Source organism: Mercenaria mercenaria, chromosome 1, assembly GCF_021730395.1.
Source record: "Mercenaria mercenaria strain notata chromosome 1, MADL_Memer_1, whole genome shotgun sequence".
NCBI lineage: Eukaryota > Metazoa > Mollusca > Bivalvia > Venerida > Veneridae > Mercenaria > Mercenaria mercenaria.
The window spans coordinates 6,462,579-6,473,861 of NC_069361.1; positions in this window are offsets into that span (position 1 = coordinate 6,462,579).

Here is an 11,283-nt window from a genome sequence, read left to right on the forward strand (position 1 = left end):
GGGACTTTCTACTGTTTGATACTTCTGGAAGTTCTAAAAGGAATTTATGAAAATCAACATTTTTATTTGCGTTACCAGTACTAGAAATAGAAAATGATGCCATAGAGTTAAATGTTTATCACAAAGGACAATCCTTCTGGTATACAATATGAAGTGAAAAGTTTATTGGCCAAACATAAACAAAAGTTGATCTTTTTTTCTGAATATTTCCGTTCCACCAAGGGAATATATGTTGAAAGTTTAAGTATGTTGATTTTCAAAAATTATTAAAATAACCTTCACAGAAACTAAACACAGACTACTGACAACTATAAGTGGAGTTTTTTTTATGAATGTCTCATCACGTATACAACAAAAAAATTCAAAGTCATATAATATCAATTTATAAGCGCCATCTGCAAAACAGACAGGACACGCAGGAAAAGACAATTAATCTGCAAATATTAAAACACTAACTTGCGACAATATAACACAGTTAAAACAATATACTACTGTACACATTAGTCATAACCTCAGTTGCTTCTTATAAAAAAGAAAAAAAAAAAAAAAGAATGAAAATAAGTGTTTGTGTTTCATTACTGGCTAGGGTTCTCCCTTAAAATGTTATTAAACCTTTGAAAAAATAATAATATCTATAAAAAAGCACTACATGCTAATATTAAAACAAAGATTGCCGGGAAGAGTATGTACAAGACTGAAATGACGTAGATAAGAAATGGAAAAAAATACAGATGTTGTTGCTTCTTAAAACACTTTAACATATTTAAAACACATATTTCTATTATTATTCATATTTATGTGATATCTCGGGTATATGTATCCTTTTTACATGTGTTAATTACCGAAAGTATATGTCAATATGCCTGTTATTCTGAAACATTGTTAAAAATGCCTTAACTTCCCCTTAAAAAGGCGGATAAAACTAAACCAGCGCTTTTACATATTGGGCATTATTTTCACATGGCGCAATATGTATACAAAAGACATTTGAAAAAGTCAAGAATGCGCATTTTTTCTCATTTTGGTACATACATATGTAGTAAATAAATGCATTAGAAAAAGCATTAAATTAAACAAATATTTGTAAAACCTTAACACAAGCTTCATGGAAATTCGCTGGTTCTGGTTCTTAATTGCATAATAATAAACATGAAAAAAATGTGGTTCAGGAAATAATCTGTTAATGCGGGAAACGTCCTTATCCAATTATAAGTAATTCAAAACATTAATGTTGAAAATACGAGTATTCCATTAAAGTATTAAAGATTTTTGGGGATTTGTTTAAGATCACAGAGTCCGCTAATGGCGATGTTTATTTTTTGTATCATATATTCTTTATTCTAGATTGATATAATCAAACCTCGACGGAAATAATCCTATTTTCGTAAAAAGGGAAACAATAGAACAACGCACTTGAAAAAACACAGGTATTATTTGTAATTTTTCTTTTAAGTATTTAAAATAATATTTGGGCATTTCTTTCAGACTGTTAGATTACCAAAAATCATGCAGAGAATTATACAGATTTTGTTTATGTTAAATATTTTCATAGATAAATTCAACATTACAAAGCATTTCTAACCAAAGTATATATATATTTTTTTATTCAAATGTTCTCAAAGAGAACTCGTGTCGCCGTAGTTTTGTCTTACCTTGATGAAATATTCCCCACAGTAGTGCTCAAATGATGTATATAGTATATTAAAAAAAATCTTACTTTATTATTATTTACCAGATTTTTATAGCGCTCTTTTCATCTATAAAATAAACGTTCAAAAGCACTGTACAAACTACATATCACAGAAGGATATGGACGCGCAATACAACACAAAAATATATTAAAAATATCAGCATTAAAATTACCAGAGGAAGTTAGCTAAAATCAGGTTTGACTATATTTGAAATTAATTATTATATTATACTAGATATTATAACGAACAATATACAAAAGTAAAGTTTGATTTCCAGTGCAAAGTTAGTTTCAATAGATCTTGATAAAGTCCACTCTGTGAGTAACTGGTACCCAAAGCAGTTCTTTTAAGACCGCTGTAAATATATGTTCTTTATTCAGTTCGGTACACATTTGAAAGGATACAAAATGATTGAATAGTTATTCTCATAATGTGTTTTAATCATATGAAAAGTTATACCATATTGCTAATATTTCACGCATATAAATTCTTATGGCCTTTCTTTCTTCAGTATACAAACAAAGTCTGTTGTTCTGCATCTCTTTATTAAAGTCTCCTCGTCGCACAAAGAAGTGTCAAACCTTTAAAAGAACATATATTTAGAATTAAAAGAAACATACATTAGCAATAAAGTATCAGGGAGACCACGTATAATACTACTTTAAAAGAAGTTACAATTATATATATATTTTTTTTATTATAGCAGAAATATATAAGACCCTCTTTTATATCTTATTCTTGAAGACAATGTAATTTGTATGTTTCACGAATTCCATTTTTATTTGCAATCAAAATATGGGTAAATTATTAAAACATGTACTTTCATAATAAGTGACTGGAAAATTTTGGACTTTCAAACGGTTTGTCTAAAGTATAGTTTAAGAGTAAGACTATTCGTTTCGTTTTATTTTTTAGGGATTTTTGAAAGACGTATATATGTTTTATGCTCTGTAAACACACGTTGCAATGTGTTAAATATGCGGTGTAATGTATATGAACAGTCCTTTTTGCCGAATCATGTTTTCGTACTTATGGGTTATGTAACAGACAGCTAGAGAAGTCAATGATATTCTAGAAGTAACAGATCAGTATCAATATTTTCACAGAAATGGGGATCAAGTACAAACTGTTGTCAATATTTTCCTGTCATGTCCCAGGATACCCAAGGGACACTCCCAGATTTCTGTAACTGACACAATATTTATATATTTGCTACTATTTAATCTACTTAAACACTGAAAATATCGCTGATGCGTTATTATCTTTCCCCCATTTTTTGACAACTTCTTAGAAGCATACAATCGTATCATATAACAATATCAGAAAAAACTGGACCGAGAGATAAGTCGATTTTGTTTAAAAACTCATAATCTTGTATCTCAATCCGTCCGGAAATTAAACCAACAATGTCTAAATCCGAGGGATTTAACAAATAGGAAATGAAAAGGAATCCATTAAGTTTTCATTATTTTGCTATTTGGTGCAAAACTGTAAAGTAAACTTTCTTTAGAGTACATTTATCTCGAATGTGAGAGAAAGCGAATAATGGTTGGTACCGCAAACAAAATCCAAGGACGCAGTTTAAACTTACCTTATTTAATTGTTGTAAAGAATAGAAGTTTATTTTTCGGCTCAAGATCATTATTGAGTGTTTATTTGGTATTAGAGGAGTTAGTCAAAAATCCGCACAGATCTATAGCACATTATAGGGAATGTTGGCTTAATGTGAACAAAATGTACACATCTCGGTGGACAAAAACTGTCAAGAGCCAGGGGATCACAAACTTCAATGTAACAGTTTTTGTTCTTTATTTGACGTTTATTTTGTTGAACCCTATCACCCCTATACTAGCACACGTCATCAAGCATGTGTGACACGTAAATTACAATTATTGACAACGTGAATTTGCTAACTTGAACTTAATTTGCATAGTAAAGTATTTGGTTAAAATGTTTTTTCTTGGTCGCTTAAAGTGATTCTCTAAACATACAATCTTCATTTTGTATGTCAAACCGATCTCAAGTAACTTGAAAATCATACTTACACCAAGTCTTAGTGACGCTCATTTATGATAAACATATATATATATGTTATATATATATAACGAAAAGACTTTTAACGGAGGTGGTCTGAACTGACAAGTCATTGCTTGTATAATAGAAGCCCCTATTATAGTATATACTAATTTGTTTTAGTTCGATTTTGATGAAAGCTTCAAGCTTATTGGAACCACTCTCGAGTCCGCATTCTGGAAAAAACCAGTACTGGTGACATATGAGAAGTCAAGGCCGTGACCCCAGGGGGGCTCGAACCCACGACTCCTGGACTGGGCAGCCTATTGGTAACAGGGTAATTTTTCATTCATAGCCGGTGTACTTCAGTACCATTACAGCAATCAAGTGAAATGGTTTGTTTTTACATATTCAAGTAATAAAAGAAATTATCGAAAGAGATAATAAAATATCAAAGGCAAACATTGAATTAAAGCAAATAAGTGTAGAATGAATAACAATTTTGCTAAAACAAATGAAATGGTAAACATAACATTTTCAGTCTAACTATTTTGACTAAAATCTATTTGAAAGTTAAAAGGGTTTTCAAGATGCAAATCGTTTGCAAAATGTACACCCGATGAAGTTTAGGGAGATTAGAAATCAATTGTTTTAAGATTCTTGTTCCCTCCACTTTACATCTTAAGAATAATTTATACTTTTGTCTCCAATTTCATTTCAAACATAAAACAATGGGACGCAAGATAACACACAGCCCCGGAGGACGGCAGTTAATGACCTACAACTTTTATATAAGCTATTTAAAGTGTCTATCTTTTGTTGTTAAGTGGTAAAATTCTTGTTGAAAACCTAAAAACAAAGTTTTCAATTAGTAGATGATAACTTTATCTCATTTGCTGACAGGCATCGTTCAAGTAGCGCTACGTCATGTATTTTTATCATTTGTTAAAGCCCATAAGAAAAGCTATGACTCACTGGTAAATGACTTCGTTAAAATTCAACTTTCACTGAGTAAGTTAACTCTGTCAAAAATAAGCGAACAGAAAACAAGAAGGAAACAGAAGAAGAAGAAGAAATAAATTATGATGATGATGATAATGATGATGATGATGATAATCGTGCAATAAATACTTGGCAGCACTAAAATTAAAGTCACGGATTAATCTGTGAAATAAGTGTTTAATGCTTACCATTACTTCTTCTTAAATGTGTAAAAAGATGGTCCAACAGACCACCTATTATCTTTTATCCCCCGTCGAAGATGCAGGGATATTGGTTTCACGTTGTCTGTCCGGCTGTTCGTCCGTCCGCCCGTTCCTACGGACGTGCTTTCGTGTGTCCAAAATTGAAAATGCTTATAATTAAAAAAATGTAGCTAGTCTTCAAACCTCATAAAATTATTATTTAGCATATGGCCTTTGCTCATATGAAGTATTATCCCCATTGACTAAGTAAAAGCAGAGTTTTTCCATTGATTTTGTAAAAGGTAGGGAATTTTGACTGTATTTAAGTAACCTATTGATGGATCTTCATGAAACACAATTGTGCAGTGATGCACGCGCAACGTTTGTCAGGATCACTTCAGTAACTTCAGAGTTACAGTCCTTTCTTTGACAATCAATCAATTTCTACATAACAAAATAATCCATTTAAGGTTCTTAATGAAATCTTATACAAATATAGATCACTATAGGACAGTGCTTCATGCACATTGCCCCTTTGATTGTTTTAAAATTTATTATCAATCCCCACAAAACAAAGTAACCTAGTGATGGATCTTCATGAAACTGAATACAAATATAGAACATTATAGGGCGGTGGTGGACGCGCAACTTTCAGGATGTCTTCAGTAATTGCAGAATTATTGCCTTTTGTTTATTATACCTTTCAAAATATTGACCTCTCTTTCACAAAACAACCTATCAAGCGTGTGTGTGTGTGGGGGGGGGGGGGGGGGGGGGGGGGGATAAATTCACTGCATTAAGCGCGTTTGCTTTCATATGAATAAATTTTAAATGAAGATATCGTTTCAAAATCTGAACAACAAATGAGCAGAGCAATTGAAATATGCTTCACGATTGAAACAGGAAACCATATACATTTTATATGAGATTAAAAAGCTGGCATGATGCGGATGCTGGTGTAATACAATTCACAGAGATAATTAAAGTTTAACTACTAGACGCAGCGATAATTTCATAACTATTGAGTAACAAGTCAAATAATTATTGGTTTCTCGATGTACATCACAATCCATTTCAAGAGATCTTTTATAACAGATAAACTAAAGAGGTGTTCAACTTTCAACGCTAGACACGCGACAGAGTGTTCTTACAGCATCAGCTTTCAGCTTTCTTTACAACCAAATAAACTAAAAAACATCGAAAGGACGACATCTGTGCGTAGTAATACTCATAACGAATTCACAAGGTCAACAATATTTTTGAAGCAAAAGCATCGCACCTACAGATGTATGAAGTCATCCCCCGGCCTCTGCAGCGGAAATACTCAGAAAGCGAAATTGTTCTGTTCATTTTTCCAAGCAAATACTGCTTGTCTGATAACTGAAATGAAAAGAAATTAATTCAAAATAGAGAAGAGTCTTTCTCTTTTTGTGGTTGAATTTGTAAAATCCCGACCCATCCGGACTGATTATTAGTCTTCAAAGTTTGACGATGTAAACTGAAAAATAAGTTTAAATAGCAAATACGTATAGCAACAATGGACCAGAGAACATTTAAAAAATCAAATACTTGAAACAATAATGCACCGGTAACAAATACATGCCGCATTTACCTGTAGCTTTCGGTCCTTTCGAAACATTTCTGAACTTGTTTCGAAAGGAACGTTACAGCAAAAATTTTGAACACCCTTAATCGTTTAACGCATCAGGTAATTAAGACGAGTATCCGCCGTGCAGGAATGATCAATTATTAAACAGAATGAATATTTTCCATTACCTCTTGTATATGAAGGCAATCACCCGATGTCGTCATATTAACAGATTGCTATCTCTAGTGTAAAATTTTGAGATATTTCTATCTATAATATATGCCCCTATAGAACATCATATTACGGAAATTGTCACTTGATTTTATCACCAATGCACAATAATTATATTTTATTTCTGCTTGCAACAACGCATCTCATCTTTATTTGCAACAGTTTCGAAAATAATTAGATAGATTATAAAAGTAAAGTGTTTGTTTATTATAGTGTCACCCCTACTGAAAGGGCCAGCCAATTTGGCTTATGAGACGCCTACATACATTGAACAACATTACTTCCCGATTCCTTTTTTTTAATGGCAGGCACCAGGCAGGTAGACAATCGGTTACCGTTATTTAACTAGCTGGCGGCTCACCAAACGGTCTCTCTTCAGTAACAAGACCCGTCTGACAGGGCTCGAACCTCCGACCTCCCGATTGCGGGGCAGGTGCCACCGCAGCTTATATTACCTATATTTCTATGGCCATGTACGGGGTGCTCTGTGCTTCCGTAAAATCTAGACTAGCCTTTTATTTTTATGTTCGACAGCATTTGTTTTGAAATAACAGTTATGTTTCAGATCAGCGCTGATGAGCAGCTTTAAATGCACAAACATATGATGCAAGTGTAACTACAGCTGAGACATAAACATCAGATTAAAATGAACTAGATTACCATATTTATCTTCTATGGTATCTACAGGAATTTGTCGTATGGAATGAAAGAGCAGAAAAGTGAAAATCGTTCATGTTATACGAAAAACTTGCAACGGTTGTCTGTGATTTCTACATTTTATTCTATGTTGAAATTTGCTCCGTTTTTCGCACCATTTGACTGAGATTCATCTAAACTCGGTGGGACGATTGTAAAGACTTATGCAATGTACGCGTATGAACAAAATTAATTAAACTTTCCTGTAATATTACGTAATGACTTTCAAATGACAGGGAACTGGTAAAATATAATTCATAATTTACAGAAATGTCCTGTTAGTTACTGTTAAATGACACTGTTGAACTTAAAGAAACAACATTGCGCCCATCACTCTGTATGCCTGCCTGGGTGGGTATTTGATATCAATCTGTATGCCTGCCCGGGTGGATATTTGATATCAACCTGTATGCCTGCCTGGGTGGGTATTTGATATCAATTTGTATGCCTGCCTGGGTGGGTATTTGATATCATAGACACTAACACAAGCAATCATTTATAGTTTGGCAAGTTTATTTCAAGCACCCGGTCAGAAATATCACTCAGTTAGTTTTTAATGTAAAAATTCAGTTCTATTGTACATATGCACACATACATATACATCGCATTTAACAATAGAGACAAATAGGTTGTCCCAATGATTATTCCAAAATTATCTAGGACCCTAAATTAAACTGTCCTCCTGGCTTTGGACCTAAACTCAAATTTTAACTAAGAAAATCAAAATTTTCTACGTACTAAAGGGCCATAGTACTGACAAAATACTTATCAGAGTTATGGTTCTTGGCCTACGTAGTCAACTAATAATGATAAACAAGTGTTCAAAGTTTAAAAGCCATAGTTGCTATAGATTTAAAAAAAAAAGGTGGACCTAAACTAAGATTTAAACCGACGCCGACCCTGACACAGACGCCGACAATCAAGTGGCGACAATACCTTTGCAGATTTTTTTTAAATCAGACGAGCTAAAAATGATAAACAAGGGTTGGTTCATCGATGTTATATGTGAAAGTACCGACTAAATATATCGAATTGCTTGCATTAATAGATATGGGAATTCTGTGGGTATAAATCATATTGGGACTTCTCGAAAATCCGTGAAAACTAGTTACATTTACATCACAAGAGCTTACAACAAAAATATAAGGTTTCTTTCCATTACTTTAAACATCCGACTGTGTAGCAACCCAAAGGACCCGCCCGCGTTAAATTTGAATTCGGATACAGTTCCTGATTTTAATTCAAATATCCTTAAACCAAGTAAAATCCCATAGTCGGGTTCGATTCAGTTAAGATCGTTTCTTTTAACTATCATTAAATGTTCTTTCAAAGATTTGTTTGGAACGTCACCTTTTTATTCGTGTTTTTCTGAACGATTTAGCTTCGCGCAATGGGTCGCCCTTGATATTTTTTGTATCAGTTGTTTATACGAAAATATTTTTTTTTTCTTTTTATGAAAACACATCGTAAATGATAATATTTTCCATTAAAATCGTTTCATCAGCGATTTTCTTTAAACGCTTAGTAACATCTTCAAAGCGTTTTTATTTCATCTGATACATTCAAGTTAATTGAGCGGTCTATAATTACAAATGTTTTATCAATTTCCTTTTATGTGTCTTTTCTATTTGTATTTATTTTTGATAATTGTTTTACAACACGACCTATCTTCCTGAATCCAGCGTTAAAATTATCTCCTCAGGGTGTTAAGCATTAACTTAATGTAGACCCGCAAAAGAAATCTATCCGATAACATTCTAAAATAATGTCGCTTAGCATTTACAAGCGGTCAATACTATTTATGTTTCTTTGTAAACATTCAGTGTTTAGATAAGGGGACCTTGTCATGCTAGGAGCCCTTTGTTACGGAGATTTACGGGATCTTCATCCCATTATTTCGTGCTGCAAGCCCTATTATCCCGTCTAAGCACCGAGAAGCTGACTGTCTTTACTTTGATTTCAAACAATTAACCATTTGGATTTGAATTAAGACAAACCCATGTAATTGTTTCTGTCACTTTCATACAACTTCCGTCAATTCTCTGGATGACTTACACAGAAGTACTTACATAAATTTATTTTTCAGTTAGTTTTATTCTTGATATTTTTTTAAGTTCTTGCTATATAAAATCTTACCTTTGATTCGGTGTTCTTTAATTTTCTTGTCCCCTGGGTTCATTGAGTCCACACAAGTTTTTGGATGGTAGATTCCCACTTAACCCGGGGCTGGAGATGTGATGGATTATCTTACATGAATATACTCAATGAAACTGTGTCTGCTTTCATTTTGTGTGGTTGCGTTTCACGCTTCCAAAGGATCTTTACATTTTATTAAAAATTTTCACGTTGGCATTAGAGACACATGCCTTCTAGTCCTAATTCAACTGCACAACATGTGTACAATACAACTGATATTGTTTAGACAGGTTTGGATTTTTTCAGGACATAGAATAGTTTAAACTTACTGAATTTTTTGCCAGTCGATGTTCAAAACTATTGAATGAGAAGACATTCAAAAAGTGTTTTACTACATGACATTTTATCTAAATTCAGATCTATTTTCTTCTAGTTTTTGACTTAAGGTCAACAAAATTTAGTGTTAGATTATAGACCAGTAAATAGCACAATCTGTGGACCGGCGACAGCGAGCATATAAACTATAAGTCATTTAATATAAAAAAAGAAAGAAAGAAAAAAAAACTAAACTATATATGTATAGATGATTGGGAGCCTCACTTTGATACGTATAATTGTGAAGAGTTGATAAGCCTCTAAAAAGCGCGCTTTCTAAAAGAAATCTCTGAATGTTGCCAATTTTGCTACAAAAAATGTACACGTGTATATTGAGATCTTAACACACATGCTTTATAGCAAATTACTTGATCAGATATGTAAGTTTCCCGTCGAAAACACGTAATGCTGATATAATGACAATATAAAACAATTACATAACTTTTTTCTAAAAATAGTAACCCTCTGTGACAATTTATCACCAATAATATTTGCAGTCTAGTTTAACTGCAGATCTTTACTTCCGGTTGGCGACGTCTCTCAAAGTCTCGCGTTGTTTGCAAACCTGTTAAAGTGATCGTTATAATAACCGGATAGAGATATTTAGATGTTTTTGCAGCTAGAATGATCTGATTAACTTGCCTTATCTGCACGTTATTTTGTATTTAACAATGTTTACTGATGTCCTAACACATTAGTCCTCTATTACCAGCAGTGGTTTAGTCACGCAAATGCATAGTTAATCATGGTTTTGTTCTAATCAACTACAAACCAGGCAAGCATTTTGCTTGTTCAATACAAGATACATCAAGTTTGAAAATGCATTTACGTTCGCTTTGTAAGCTGAAATATAAATTTTATGAATATGCAACAAAGCAAAGGGCAATAGACTGCACAATGGATTGAATACGGAATTATTTGGGTTCAATGAATCGCCTTGTATGAACTTAACATCTACACTTATTAACAAATGATAGAACTTTAATTTCGAAAAAAATCCAACCCCACTAAAAATTCAGGTCTATTCGTTTACTTTTATTTTATTGCAACATGATATCCCGCTTCGCGTTTCATTTAAAACTGTGTTCAATGTCACGATCATAATCAATTTAAATAATCTAAATATTAACCTATGATTCCTTAAAATATTTGCTGACCAACGATTCTCAATCAATACGCTTAAGGGATTTTTATTTTAGCACCACAATGCTACCTCCTAATTTTGTTTTGTTTGCAAAGCTTATTCTATTAGTCCATCGATTTTGTTCCATATCTATTTGTTCAAAAATATAATTTGGCATAATTCCTCTATAATAAAATAAGCATTGGACTATTATACTCTTCAAATATTTACAAGCATATGGGTTTC